Below are 15,910 nucleotides of genomic sequence, written 5' to 3' on the forward strand. Positions count from 1 at the left end.
GAACCACCAGCTTGCACATTTGAGTTAGAGAGCATTTTATTTTTGTCATCTTCAACATCAATCACCTCTCTAGGCCTTATGTCACCAATGTCCATGTTCTTCATTGCATTGACCAATTGAGTGCCTCTTACATCATCTAGATTCTCATCTTCCTCTTGGTAACCATTTGTTTCATCAAATTCCACATCATGAACCTCCTCAAGAGTACCACTAGCCAAATTCCAAACTCTATATGCTTTGCTAGTAGTGGAGTAACCAAGCAAGAAACCTTCATTACATTTCTTTTCAAACTTGCTCAATCTAGTGCCTTTCTTCAATATGTAACATTTGCAACCAAAAACCCGAAAGTATGCTATGTTGGGCTTTCTTCCATTCAATAGCTCATAAGGTGTCTTCTCTATCATGAGGTGACAATAGAGTCGGTTGCTATAATAGCAAGTCATGTTGATTGCTTTGGCCCAAAATGAATGACTCACATTGTACTCACTCAACATTGATCTTGCCATGCCAATCAAAGTTCTATTCTTCCTCTCAACAAGGCCATTTGATTGTGGAGTGTACTTTGCCAAGAATTGATGTCTAATTCCAAATTCATCACATAAATCATCAATTCTAGTGTTCTTGAACTCATTACCATTGTCACTTCTAACTCTCTTGATGGTTGTTTCAAACTTGTTGTGAATGCCCTTGACAAATGATTTGAATGTTGCAAACACATCACTTTTGTACACTAGAAAGAATACCCATGTGTATCTAGTGAGATCATCCACATTCACAAATCTATATTTGTTTCCACCAATGCTAGTGTAAGTGGTTGGTCCAAACAAGTCCATGTGCACCAACTCAAATGCCTTAGATGTGCTCATCATGCTCTTCTTAGGATGTGTGTTACTAACTTGCTTTCTGACTTGACATGCACTACATAGCTTATCCTTCTCAAATGTGACATCTTTCAAGCCTCTAACTAATTCATGCTTGACCAACTTGTTCAATTGTTTCATTCCAACATGACCAAGTTTTCTATACCATAACCAACCCATGCTAGACTTAGTGAGTAAACATGTTGACAATTGAGCTTCTCTAGCATTAAAATCAACCAAGTATAGATTATCATATCTAAATCCTTTGAATATCAAGTTAGAGCCATCTACACTTATGATCTCTACATCATCCACACCAAATATGCACTTGAAACCAAGATCACACAATTGAGCCACGGATAGCAAATTAAAGTTCAAGCTCTCTACTAGTAGCACATTGGAAATGATCAAGCCATTAGATATTGCAATCTTACCAAGACCTTTGACCTTGCCTTTGACATTGTCACCAAATATGATACTATCAATCCCACTGCTCTTATTTTCATTGATTGAATTGAACATTCTTGGATCACCGGTCATGCGTTGTGTGCACCCACTATCAACACCCAATGCCTTCCTCCAGCTTTATAATTGACCTATAAAATAAGATCAATTCTTTTAGGTACCCAAACTTGTTTGGGTCCTTGAAGGTTAGTTACCAAGGCCTTTGGTACCCAAATGGCCTTCTTCTTTAGGCCCATAATTGGTGTACCAATGAACTTAGCCTTCACATCATTGGTACTCTTAACAAGCATGTAATAAGAATCAAATTTAATCAAGGATACATTAGGTTGATTGTTCTTGTTAGTCTTGCAATATTGCTCTATATGCCCAACTTGCTTGCATCTATTGCAAAAACGACCATTGCCCTTCACAAAGCTAACTTTGGGAGTGACAAAGGCCACCTTACCTTTCTTGGGGGTATAGCCTAATCCCTCTTTGTTGAGAGAAAACCTTTGGCTACCCAAGCACTTTAGCAAGCGGGCATCTCCACCATAGGCATGGTCTAAGGCACGAGTGAGCTCATTCACCTCCTTCTTGAGGGTCTCATTTTCCACTATTAGTGAGGCATCACAAGTAGAACCATCACTCAAGGGTGAAGTTGAAGTGGAAGTGCTACCAGAAGTGTTAGTGGGAGTAACTACAATGGGCTTATAAAAACATTCATCAATAATATCACTTGTTAGTCCCACATCACAAGACACAATCACTTGCTCCTTCTTGGTTTCCTCCATTTTGACTTGCTTGATGAGAGAGGAGTGAGCCTTTTTAAGCTTAGAGTGAGCTTTGCCAAGCTTCTCATGGGCTTCCATTAGCCTCTCATGAGTGGCATTGAGCTCATCAAGAGATTGCTCAAGAAATTTGACTTTCTTGTGCAATTCTTTGTACTCTTTTCTCTTCATCACAAAGCAAGTGTGCACTTGCTCACACATGTCCATGAGCTCCTCCTTGGAGTACTCTTCGTCATCATCATCATCATCACTACTACAAGCATCACTTTCACATTCATCATCATCACTCACATCATATTTTATCTTGGTAGGCTTTGACATGAGGCATGTCGATGGAGTATCAAAGATGAAGGGCTTGTTGTTGATGGCGATGCTTGCTAGTGCGTTCTTGATAGATTTCTTGCCATCATCACTAGAGTCATCACTATCTGAAGAGCCATCACTATCCCAAGTGACCACATACCCTCCACCCTTCTTCTTCTTTTGGAAGGTTATCTTCTTCCCCTTCTTCTCCTTCTTCTCTTTCTTATGCTTCTTCTTATCCTCATCTTTATCACTATTGTAGGGACAATCCGCTACAACATGATCGGGGCTCTTGCAATTATAGCATCTTCTCACATATTCTTTGCTTTTGGTGTGATCTCTTCTCTTTCTTGCACCATAGCCCTTCTTCATGAATTTGCCCATTTTACGCACAAATAGAGCCATGGCCTCATCATCAATGTCACTAAGATCCTCATCATCACTTGATTCTTTCTTAGACTTGCCCTTGTTCTTAGATGATGTTGAATGCTACACTCTTCTTCTTCTTGTCTTCTTCTTCCTTCTTGTCATCCTTGTCAACCCTCTCCCTTTCCATACGGTATGTCTCTTGTGTCATGACATCACCTAGTACTTGGTTAGGGGTAATCTCCTTCAATTCTCCTCTTATGATAAGCAATCTCAACATCTCAAATCTTGGAGGTAGGCACATCAAGAACCGATGAGAGACATCATCATCATTGATCTTTTCTGCCCAATTGCTTCAAATCATTCATAATTACTTGCAATCGATGGGAACATCTTCAGAATCCTCTCATCTTCCTTTATCTTGAAGCTTGTCAACTTGTCCTTAAGAATATACAACTTGGTACTCTTCACCGCCGGTGTGCCCTCATATGTTTCCTCCAATCTCTTCCACACCTCATTAGCTCTCTCAAAATCCTTGATTTGCTCAAACACCTTGGAATAAATGGCATTGTATATAGTGTTGAGAGCCATTGTATTGCATTGCTTGTTGGTCTTGTCTTGGTTGGTAAGATGTCGAGATCAATGATGGCATAGTCATTCTCGGTCACATCCCATACTTGATCATTAATTTAACTAAGATACATCCTCATCTTTCTTTTCCAATAATTATAGCTTGTGCCATCAAAGAACGGTGGTTTGCCCCCCACATGGTTGAACACAACTTGAGCTATAATTTGACACCGAGGTTGTTAAGCCTTCAATCAAACGGTGACCACAGCTCTGATACCACTTGAAAGGTCCTAATATGGCTAGAGTGGGGTTAATAGCCTATTTAAAAATCTACAAACCAACTAGAGCAATTGGATTAGTATAACAAATAGCGAAATGCAAACTTGCTCTAGCTCTACAAGGGTTGCAAGCCACCTATCCAACAATTCTAGTTACTATGTGTTGGTGTTTCGGACCGAGGGGGTCCTCAACCAACCAGTGAATTAGAACTGCATGCCCCTAATCCCAGGATGGTGATGCAAAGAGACACAAGGTTTATACTGGTTCAGGCAATCGACTGCCCTATGTCTAGTCTGAGAGATCGATCTTGTATTCCTTGCACCGAAGTGCTCGTAGTAGGGGGTTACAAGCTAGGAGAGAGAGGGAGCTAGTCCCAGGTCTCGGCAAGGTGTCGTGTGGGCCGTCTGAGATGTTGCTCTCAGGTGGTAGGGATGTGCGTGTGTGTGTGTTACAAGGTGTTCTTTTCCGTCTGTCTCCCCCTCTAAGTGGCCTAAGTCCTCTCCTTTTATAGCTAAAGGGAGGACAAGGACAGTACTATGTGTTAACTATGCTGGCATCGTGCCAATAGGGGCGGCATGTCTGAGCCCTATGGCCTGTTCCTGTGGCGGCGTGGCCGTCGGAGTGGTTCGTCCTTGGAGCACTAGGGCGGCATGCTAGTCCCATCCGATCCTATGCGTCGTGGGAGCCCTGGAACTGCCTCGGAGTGGGTGCAGCGGTGGACGTGCAAACCACTATGGACGGACTGTGCGTGAGGCCGAGGCTTGATCAGCGCTGAGGTCGCACCACAGTGGGGGGGTCTCGGCGGGCATGAACCCCAAGATAGCTGAGACCTTGGTGTACAGTGTCGAGGCCTCGAGTGGGCGGCTGATCTGATGCGCCGGCTTGGAGGCGATGATAACCCGGGCCAAGTTGTCCATGTCACATTGTTTTCAAGGTGGGGATCGTGGGGCATAGTGCAGTGTGGGCGCTGATCGTGGGCACAGTGCTAGAACACAGTGGCCGGTAATCCCCGCCGTGCCCTGTCCCAGCCGGTATGGCGTTGGTGCGACCTCAGGTCCTGTTGGCCATTCTGTGGCATCGAGCCATCGTCTGGCTGAGATTGTGGGAGTGGTTGAAGTATTAATGAGACATGACGTGCTGTCGGGAAGACCGGCCGAGGCGGGGGCGACGGACTATGGATAAGCTGGTCTCGCGCGATATGGGGAATGAGGCCTCGCGCGAGACGGAGAGCGGAGCCTCACGCGGGACAAAGATTAGAGCCTCGTGCAGGGCGGAGATCGGACTCCTTGCCGAGGCCTTTCATGAGAAGCCTCGCGCGATACAGAGAAGGCACCCCCTGCCGAGGCCTTCCGTGGAGAGCCTCGCGCGAAGCGGAGATCGTGTTCCCTGCCGAGGCCTTCCGTGGAGAGCCTCGCACGAGGCGAAGATTGCGTCAGGATGCCGAGACCTCCTGCGCGAGGCTCAAGGCGAGGTGGAGGGCCTGGTGGGCTTGGACATGGTGGGTGCGGGGCCCACGGCTTACCTTCCAGCTTTGTTTTTTTATGGGACTTAAGTGACCCCTTTGATTGTTCGCTCGGGGTACCCCGTTCTAAGGTACCCAATAGTAGCCCCTAAGCCTCCAGGGGAGTGCGTGCACTCTCCCTAAGGGTTTGCCGAGGCTTGGTTTATACCTACCCCCATAGGAGTTGGGTTTTGTTTCTTGAGGTTCTGGTGGGTGCGCGTGAGCGCACCCGCCGGGTGTAGCCCCCGAGGCCCTAGAGGAGTGGAGTTACTCCTCCAGAGGCTTTTTTCATTTTTGTGTTTAAGCGAGTAGCTTTTTTATCGCATTTGCTGAGCCCATAAGCGCAAGTTCGGGTTGCGGGGGTCTCGACGAGGCTACAGGAAGAGCCCTCTAGCCTCCGCACAGAGCGAGAGGTTCGTTAGGGGTCCCCATGACTTTGGGTACGACCCTCACACTTCCTTTTGCTCGGAAGGAGGGGTGGAATATGCCAGGCTACCCTCGATGGGCACGAGCGTGGACACTTCCGGTGAGCTGTTATCGGGTGAGTCCGAGTGGAGGCCCATACCCCGTTCGCTAGGGGACGGCTAGTGGTCCAGAGACAGCACTTCCAAGAGTACCAGAGGGTTTCTCTAGTGGGTGCTGAGGCCGTTCGCTGGGCCTCGGTGGCTCGGTGCCTCCCTATGGTGGGATCCCATTCGGAGACTTCCCTGCCGGTCTCGGACATGACTTAGGACGCCTCGAGCGACTATTCGCTTAGGCCTGGGCCATTCGTAGGCTCGCCCCGAAGTCGTCCCTAACTCTATTACCCTAGGGCGGCTGTCAAAACCTCTTGGAGGCCCAGCCTTTGAACCCCTGGACCGTAACGGGCTCGGTGCCCTTTATCATGTTTTGTAATTAAACCTCTAGCGTGGGCTAGGACCGTTTGTCTTGGTCTTGGGTGCAAGAAGAGCCCCCGAGCCTCTGCCTGGAGGAAGAGGGCGGTCGGGGGTCCCCTGACTTTTTCATCTGACCCTCACATATCCTTTTTGTTCGGATAGAGGGTTTGTTTGCCAAGCCCATTCTAGTCTCGACAAGGTTGCAGGAAGAGCCCCTAGCCTCTGCGTGGAGCGAGAGGGCCATCGGGAGTTCCCCTAGCTTTTTATACGCCCCTCGCGCGTGAGGGTTTGTTTGTCAAGGCCCCTTTTGGGCGTGAGCCCGGGTTGTGGGGTCTCGGTATATTTGCAGGAAGAGCCCCCTAGCCTCTGCATAGGGTGAGAGGGCTGTTAGGAGCTCCCCTGTCTTTTTGTACGACCCTCACACTTCCTTTTCGCTCGGAAGGAGGGTTTGTTTTGCCGAGCCCCTTTGAGTGCGAGCCAGGGTCGCTGGGTCTCGGCAAGGTTGCAGGAAGAGCCCCCTAGCCTCTGCATAGAACAAGAAGGCCACCGGGGGTTCCCCTAACTTTTTGTGTGACCCTCACGCTTCCTTTTCACTCGGAAGGAGGGGTGGAATGTGCCTCGCTACCCTCGGTGGGCACGAGCGGTGGCACTTCCGATGAGCTGTTATCGGGTAGTCCAAGTGGAGGCCCGAACCCCATTCACTAGGGGATGGCTAGCGGTCCAAAGACACACTCCAAGAGTACTAGAGGATGTCTCTAGTGGGTGCCCAGGCCGTTCACTGGGCCTCAGTGGCTCGGTGCCTCCCTACGGTGGGATCCCATTCGGAGACTTTCCTATCGGTCTCGGACACGACTTTGGGCGTCCCAAGCGTTTCACTTGCTTGGCCCTTGGCCTTGTATAGGCTCGCCCGCAGTCATCCCTGACTCTGTTATCCTAGGGCAACTGTCGAAACCCTTTTGGGGCCTAGCCTTCGAACCCCTAGACCGTAATAGGTTCAGAGCCCGGTTCCTTCATACGAAAGGAATAGGCCGTGGGGAATATCTTCCCTATTGGCTCGGCAACGGGTGGCGTGCCTTTTGAGGCAGTTTCATGGGGAGGCAAAACAATGCCTACTGCCGTAGTGGCCGAGCATGACGTGGTGGATGGGACGTAACTGTCCTCGCATTTAATGCGGGAGACGTGGGCGCATGGGCCGGTGAAATCAGCTCGTGGTTAACTGCGCCAGATCGGGGGGAAAACCTCCCCTATTTCGTCGTCCACTCATTTCACCTCCTCCCTGCATAAATACCTGAAGGGTCCCACCCCTCCTTGTCTTACCTTACCTGCATTAGCACTGCCTCCATCGAGCCACCGCTAGAGCATCGGGTGCCAGGAAGAAGAGGAGAGAAGAGCGAGCCTAGGGAGAAAGCGAGAAAAAAGCGAGAGCATGGGAGAGAGAGAAGAAACTCATCACCGCACCCGATTCCTCCATCGCACCCATGGCCGTGTACATCATCATTGTCGAGGCGGACCCCTGGGACCTATCAGACATCACCGAGGAGATGCTTCAGTCGCTTATCGACGGTGGGCTCCTTCGCCCGGTGACAGACCCCAACAGGCCGGAGTGGATTGCTCCGTACAGCAAGCTAGAGCTAAGGCCTCGTGATGACTACGTCGTGAGCTTCGTCTCCTTCCACAAGCGCGGCCTCGGCGTCCCAGCAGATCGGTTCATGCGGGCGCTCCCGCACTACTACGGCGTGGAGCTCCACAACTTCAATCCCAACTCTATCGCTTAGGCGGCTATCTTTGTTGCCGTCTACGAGGGGTATTTGGGTATTGCTCCCCATTGGGAGTTGTGGCTCCACCTATTCCGGGTGGGGCATACTACCAAGCCGACGGGCATGTTGGGTAAGAGGAAGGTGACGAGGGCCGACGGCTGCACTCTCCAAGTGCGTTAGGACCGCCTGCACCTCTACATCCCGGCCCAACTCGCGTCCTCCAATCGCCGGTGGTACACGAGTTGGTTCTACCTCCGCAACGATGATGGAGGACTTCCCCCCTACACTAGGCGGATTGTGGGGAGTTGCCCAGAGAGGTGGAAGTACGGCGTCCCGAAGGATGACTAGCCCAAGCTGTAGCCGCTTCTGGAGGGGCTGGCGAGGCTATAGGGCCACAGTCTCACCGTGGCTGTGGTTGTGGCTGCCTTCCACCGCTGGAGGGTGCTGCCATTGATGGCTCGGTGCCGGCGGTTATTCGAGATGAAGCTGGGTGAGCCCATTGAGGGCACCCGAATGTCCTCCTCTACCCTTTTTGATGAGGAAATTCTTCATCGGGTGGGGGAGACGGTAGAGGCGAAGCTGAGGGGCGGCAACTTGACCCCTATTGCGATGCGGCCATCGCGGGGGTTCCTATCGCTGGTAAGTCGTGTGCCGCTGTAGCCTCCGAGCCTCCTCAATCTCCCCTTACCCCTTGTTTCCTTATGCGGTGTTTTATCGTTCCTACAGGGGATGAGGGACGTGCGCTCCTCTCCTCTGCCCATTCCCGAGGATGCGAGGCGGCGAGCGATCAACCGCGCGCATGCCGACGCGCAGAAAAAATGGAAAGACGCCAAGGCGGTAAAACGCACGAAGCAACTCCTCATGCGCAAGGAGCTGGATAAGCGCCGCCACCAACAAAGGAAGGAGGGTCTCCCGCTGGAGGAATCCCCGTCGATGTCGCTGTCGACGGAGGCCTCGGACGGGGATAACAGGGGGTGAGCTAGGGGCGAGGTCCCCTGGACCACCTTCCTGACATAGTGGAGGTGGTGCACCTAGGGTGTCGGCAAGCTAGCCCGGCACTCCCAGGGAGGAGGAGGAGAAACATGGACCTGGGGCCGGTGGTTGCCCACTTCGAGGCCGAGGCCGACACGCTCGAGGCGCGGGCAGTTGGGCAAACTGTGCCATCAGCCCAGGTGGGCTCGACGGCCGTGGTGGAGCGAGTGGCGGTGGAGACGACGCCACTACCCCCGCAGAGGACCGAAGGGTGCACTAGGGTCCATTGAGGACCGACCGGCGCCGATGGATACGGAGGCGATGCCTCTAGCCGCCGCCTCCGCCGTTGTGGATGAAGGTTTGCCGTGGCTGAAGCAGGCTACCGCCCCGATCAAGGTAAGTGTATTTTTGGCAGGGTCATAGTGCCTTCGTTCACTTTTTTGGTCTCGCACTAACCCTATAGGTTATTTTTCCTTAGTCAGAAGCGGCCTACGGACGAGCTCCCCTTGGCGCCCCTTAAGGCGCTTAAGGCGAGCCCTGGCTCCTCCGCCCACTGGGTGGCGGAGGCACAAGCCGCTATCCAACGCGGCGTGGCGTCGGCGAGGGTCGACCCAAAGGGGCCGACCGCCCAAGGAGGGGTTGCCGAGGTGGCCCCTACACAGACGATGGAGGGAGCGCTTCCGCCTCGTGGGGGCGAGGCCACGAGTTGGATGGGGCCGGCGTGCCCTTGGTTGCCGAGGCCCTTGAGGTCTCCGAGGCTGAGGCGATGGAGGATAGGGTGCCCAAGACCGCCAAGACCGTAGTGGCCGCGGTCGGTGTCTCTGCGTCTGCCGAGGCCATGATGGCAGAGGCCGAAGCCCCTAAGACCGTCGAGGCCATAATTGCAGAGGCCGGAGCCCCCGAGATCACCAAGGCCGTCGTGATGGCGGCGAGGCCATCTGTCGAGGAGGTGGAGATGAAGGCGGCGGAGGCCTCGGTGGCGCCCTTGGTTTAGGGCCCACCGTTGTTGCGAGAGAGCGCCCGGGAGGCGGAGGTCTATCCGATCTCCTCCGACGATACTTCCCAAGCATGGGAGGTGGTCGACGCCGAGGAGACCGATGCCATAGAGCAGCCGGTGCCACTCTTGGACAAGGGAAGCTCGGCTCTTGTGCAGGTGCAACCCGAGCCTCGCGGGTGGGATCACCCGTGGGTACTGTGGCAGAGCCGAGACGACCCTGGGGGGGAGCCTCTGTTCGCCCTCGAGGACACGGCCGAGGGCGGGCACTGGGGCACCTTCGAGCAATACCGCCAGCTGGCGGAGCGGTCGCTACGGACGGCGCTGTCTGTGGTGGCCGACGAACTACCCAGAGTTGCCCAGGAGCTCGAGACCCGGTCCCTCGGGAAGTCGGTCTTTCTCTGGCGGGAGAGGGGCATTTGGGACCAGCTTTAGTGGCAGAAGGACCTTCTTGCCAACGCCAACGAGCTCCTGTCGGCGCGGAGCGTGGAGGTAGAGGACCTTCGCCTTTGTTGTGCCGACGCGAAGGCCAAGGCAGCCACGGCCCAGACGCAGCTCACCCCTCTGGCAGCGTGGGTGAAGGAGTTGGAGGAGGAGCTCACCCGCACGGTCAAAGATCGGGATGCCTTCAGGGGCCGAGCCGTTGAAGCTACGACCTCGGCCGCGGATCTCGTGGGGCTGTTGGGGGCAGAACAGAGGGCGCACCAGCTGACGAAAGGTGCCTTGGATGAGGCCCTTGCTGTAGTTGAGGCCTCACGGACCGAGGCTATGGTTTAGAGGGGGACGGTCGAGGGTGAGTTTTAGTCCCCTCATTTTGTTTTCTTTTTCTTATGTTCACTCCCTAACTCCCTTGCGTGACGTAGAGCTGGGGAGTGAAGCTTCTAGGGCGGCCGAGGCTTCTTGGGTCGAGGCCCACCGCTTGAAGGAGGAGGCCGAGTCTTCTAGGGCTGAGGCCCTGCGCTGGAAGGAGAAAACCGAGGCCTATTAGGTTGAGACCTGACGCTGGGAGCAGAAGGCCAATGGTGAGTTTCGTGGGTTTCCACCCCTAACTCCCTTGTTTTCTCTCTCGCTCGACCTCATTCTATTTTCCGTGGTGTAGAGTCAGAGGCAGAGGTTACTCGGGCGGCCGAGGCTTCCAGCGCGGTGCAGACAGTGCTCGAGACCGAGATCAAGGAGCACGAAGCGCTGAAGCATGCTGCCCTTTCTGCCTACAAGGCCCTGGAGGTTGAAGGGGTTCAGTCAGGCAGCTCCCTAGGGAGCCATTTGATCACACTGAGCAACCAGATGTGCGAGCGACTCTGAGGAGCGCTGCACATGGGTGTCAAGCGCGCGCTGGCCGTCATTTCTTCTCACTACGTCGACGTCGACCTCCCGGCCATCAGCAATGGGTATGTCCTACCTGATGATGAAGAGGAGGTAGACGCGGTGGTCACTGAAGCTGATGGAGGCGGCGGAAGGTCCCTGGCACGGTGCTGGCGACGCTCTTCAAAGAGGATGTGGTTCCTCCCTTACCATCTGCCGGTGCTAAAGGCCCTGAGCCTTGATCTAGGCCCCTGGGGGCTATGTAAAAATAGAGTAGGGGTTATTTTTTGTATCGTAACGCTTGTGGCCGTCGAGACCTTTATTTTTGAAGTATTTGTGTCTCTTAGTTGTTTTTCTTATGTTTCCAAGCCTCTGCCCTCTGTTGCTCCTGATCAGATTTCATTTGCAAAACACCCCCTTGGGGCCTAAGCCATCCCTTGAGCGAGAGGTAGTGAGGGAGTGCCATAGCCTGGAGGCGTAGGCCGTCTCGCGACTCTACTGGCCTCTTGCTTAGGAAAACAGACCTTGGTCCGAGGAGTTTTTACAACTGATTCATCAGAGCCTGCTAGAGTCTTGGCGTAGGAAGTTTTGCGAAAAACAACTGAAGAATGGTGCATGGGACCTAGGGGGAGTCCCCCATCTAGCCCCCAAGGGAGGCTTGGTTCTGCTGAGGCAGAGCCGAGTCTCCCTTGTCGTGTTACTGTCCTGCCGAGACCTACGATGGGCTCGGGGGATTTCTCGAAAAATTAGACCAACTAAAGAACGCTTTTTAATTGTATTTCGAGAAATGACATATACAATGCTTGGAAATTTAGGGATAAAAGCGACGTAGTTGTTCTATATTCCAAGTGTTGGTGAGGATTTCGCCCTTCTCGTAGGCTAGCTTATAGGTCCTAGGCTTTAGTACTTGGGTGGGCCACCAACTTCCAAGTCGTTGATGAGGTCACTGGCCTTCCTGGACTTGTCCTCGATGTTGTCCACGTCGACCTCGACGGTTCGCTCGATGTGCTCATCAAAGACCTGGGTGGTGCACCGCTGGTACATGGCCCCTGCGTTTCTAAGACCGCATGGCATAGTCACATAGCAGTACATGTCGAATGGGGTGATGAAAGAACTCGGCTCCTCAGGAGGTGGTGGGGCAGAGCTTGATGACAGGACGTCGCTCTGCATCACCGGCGTCTTTCCCCTGCCTAGGCTTAAGCTAGACAGGTCTCCAACCAGGGACTCTATGCCAATGGCCGGGCATGGGATGCTGACGGGGCGTCGCCGCATGCCGCCGGCGTTTCGCCCATGTCTAGGCTCAGGCAAGTCAGGTCCCCAACCAGGGACCTTGTGCCAACAGCTGGACATGGGGTGCCGGCAAAACGCGGTGCACCACCATGAGCTTGCGCGATGTCGGGGTGGTCCTGCCCGCGTTGCGCTTGGCGAGCATGACGAGAGCGGCGGCTTGGGAGCCGCCCACGCCTGGGCTGCTGGTGCATGATGTCGCCGTCGATTGACGGGGCTCTGGGTGGGAGGAGTACCACGTCGTACTTGTATCCTAGAGACATGAACTCTAGGCTCCCGAACCAGATCATCGTGCCGAAATGTAGTGGTCGTATGGGGTCTGCCATCTAGAACTTGTTGGGATAATTAAGCTTACATGCAGTATTCCCCTACCTAGCGCGCCAACTGTCAGTGTTTCAGACCGGGGGGTCCTCAACCAACCAGTGAATTAGAACTACATGCCCCTAATCATGGATGGTGATGCAAAGAGACACAAGGTTTATACTGGTTCAGGCAATCGACGCTCTACGTCCAGTCTGAGAGATCGATCTTGTATTCCTTGCACCGAAGTGCTCAGTAGTAGGGGGTTACAAGCTAGGGGAGAGAGGGAGCTAGTCCCAGGTCTTGGCAAGGTGTCATGTGGGCCATCTGAGACAGTTGCTCTCAGGCGGCAGGGATGTGCGTGTGTGTGTGTGTGTTACAAGGTGTTCTTTTCCGTCTGTCTCCCCCTCTAAGTGGCCCAAGTCCTCTCCTTTTATAGCTGAAGGGAGGACAAGGATAGTACATGTGTTAACTATGCGGCGTCGTGCCAACAGGGGCGGTATGTCCGAGCCCTTGTGGCCTGTTCCTGTGGCGGCGTGGCCGTCGGAGTGGTCCGTCCTTGGAGCACTAGGGGTGGCGTGCCTAGTCCCATCCGATCCTAGTGCGTCATGGGAGCCCTAGGACTGCCTCAGAGTGGGTGCGGCGGTGGACGTGCAAACCACTATGGACGGACTGTGCACGAGGCCAAGGCTTGATCGACGCCGAGGCCGCACCGTAGTGGGGGGGTCTCAGGCGGGCACTGAACCCCAAGATAGCCAAGACCTAGGTGTACAGTGCCGAAGGCCTCGAGTGGGCGGCTGATCTGATGCGCCGGCTTGGAGGTGATGATAACCTGGGCCAAGTTGTCCATGTCGCGTTGTTTTCGAGGCGGGGATCGCGGGGCACAGTGCAGTGTGGGCGCTGATCGTGGGCACAGCGCCAGAACACAGTGGCCGGTAATCCCCGTCCGTGCCCTGTCCCAGCCGGTATGGCGTTGATGCGACCTCAGGTCCCTGTCGGCCATTCTATGGCGTCGAGCCATCATCTGGCTGAGATTAGCGGGAGTGGTTGAAGTATTAATGAGACATGACATGCTGTCGGGAAGACCGGCCGAGGCGGGGGCGACGGACTATGGATAAGCTGATCTCAGCGCGATACGGGGAATGAGGCCTCGCGCGAGACGGAGAGCGGAGCCTCGCGCGGGACGGAGATCGGAGCCTCATGTAGGGACGAAGATCAGACTCCTTGCCGAGGCCTTTCGTGAGAAGCCTCATGCGATACGGAGAAGGCACCCCCTGCCGAGGCCTTCCGTGGAGAGCCTCGCGCGAAGCAAAGATCGTGTTCCCTACCGAGGCCTTCTGTGGAGAGCCTCGCGCGAGGCAGAGATTGCGTCAAGGATGCCGAGACCTCCTACGCGAGGCTCGAGGCGAGGCGGAGGGCCTGGTGGGCTCGGATGTGGCGGGTGCAGGGGCCCACGGCTTACCTTCCAGCTTTGTTTTTTATGGGACTTAAGTGACCCCTTTGATTGTTCGCTCGGGGTACCCCGTTCTAAGGTACCCGACACTATGATCACTAGACACTCAATTTGCTAAGCCACTACTCACTAAGAGCTCTCACACTTGCTACACTAAAGAGCTCCACTAGATGAACTCAAAACAACAAAGTAAGCTCTCAATTCTAACTATACTAAAGAGCTTGCTACAACTAGTTTGCAAGAATATAAATGAGTGAGTAGGATGATTATACTGCCATGTAGAGGAGTGAACCAATCACAAGATGAACATTAAATCAATCATAGGGAGAATACCAAAGGGCAAGAGATAACCAATTTTCTTCCGAGGTTCACGTGCTTGCCAACACGCTACGTCCCCGTTGTGTTGACCAACACTTGGTGGTTCGGCGGCTAAGCGGTGTTGCACAAACCTCATCCATACAATTGGACACCACAAGAACCTACCCACAAGTGAGGTAACTCAATGACACGAGCAAACCACTAGGGTTACCTTTTGGAGCTTCGTCGGGTAAGGTACAAATTCCCTCACAATCACCGAAGATGGCCACGAACAATTATCAACTCGTGCTAATCCTCCTCCGCTGCTCCAAGCCATCTAGGTGGTGGCAACCACCAAGAGTAACAAGTGAATCCCACAGCGAAACACGAACACCAAGTGCCTCTAGATGCAAACACTCAAGCAATGCACTTGGATTCTCTCCCAATCTCACAAAGATGATGAATCAATGATGGAGACGAGTGGGAGGGCTTTGGCTAAGCTCACAAGGTTGCTATGTCAATGCAAATGGCCAAGAGTATGAGCTAGAGCTGGCCAAACAGTATTTATAGACACCCCCAAATAATAGAGCTGTTGACTCAATTATTGGGTTGATTGCAGGATAATGAAAGGTCCTAATGGCTAGAGGGGGGGTGAATAGCCTATAAAAATTTCTACAATAATACTTAGCAAACCGGTTAGACAAATATGAGGTGAAGCGAGTGTTGCGCTAGCCTACTAAAAATACAAGTTACCTACCACAATTCTAGTTTATATAGTATCTATCCACACAATGGTTATGTCACTACACTAAGTTAGTGTACTCTCAAAGGATAACTAAAGAGCCACACTAACCAAACTAACAAGCTCTCACGACTAGCTACACTAAAGAGCTTGACAACTAGTTTGCGGTAATATAAAGAGAGAGAGAGAGAGAGAGCAAGATGATTATACCGCCGAGTCGAAAAATGAACCAATCAATCACAAGAATGAATACCAATGAAGACCAATCACCTTGGAATCAAATGATGACACAATGATTTTTTACCGAGGTTCACTTGCTTGTCGGCAAGCTAGTCCTCGTTATGGCGATTCACTCACTTGGAGGTTCACGCGCTAATTGACATCACACACCAAACCCTCAATAGGGTGCCGCACAACCAACACAAGATGAGGATTACACAAGCCATGAGCAATTTACTAGAGTACCTTTTGGCTCTCTACTGGGGAAAGGTCAAGAACCCCTCACAATCATCACGATCGGTGCCGAAGAGAATCACCAACCTCCGCTCGACGATCCTCACTGCTTCAAGCCGTCTAGGTGGCGGCAACCACTAAGAGTAACAAGCGAATCCCACAGCGAAACACAAACACCAAGTGCCTCTAGATGCAAACACTCAAGCAATACACTTGGATTCACTCCCAGTCTCACAAAGATGTTGAATCTATGATGGAGATAAGTGGGAGGGTTTTGGCTAAGCTCATAAGGTTGCTATGTCAATGCAAATGGCCAAGAGAATGAGCAAGAGCCGGCCATGGGGCATAAATAGAAGCCCTCATGAAA

This window comes from Miscanthus floridulus, chromosome 6 (assembly GCF_019320115.1).
Source record: "Miscanthus floridulus cultivar M001 chromosome 6, ASM1932011v1, whole genome shotgun sequence".
Classification (NCBI taxonomy): domain Eukaryota; kingdom Viridiplantae; phylum Streptophyta; class Magnoliopsida; order Poales; family Poaceae; genus Miscanthus; species Miscanthus floridulus.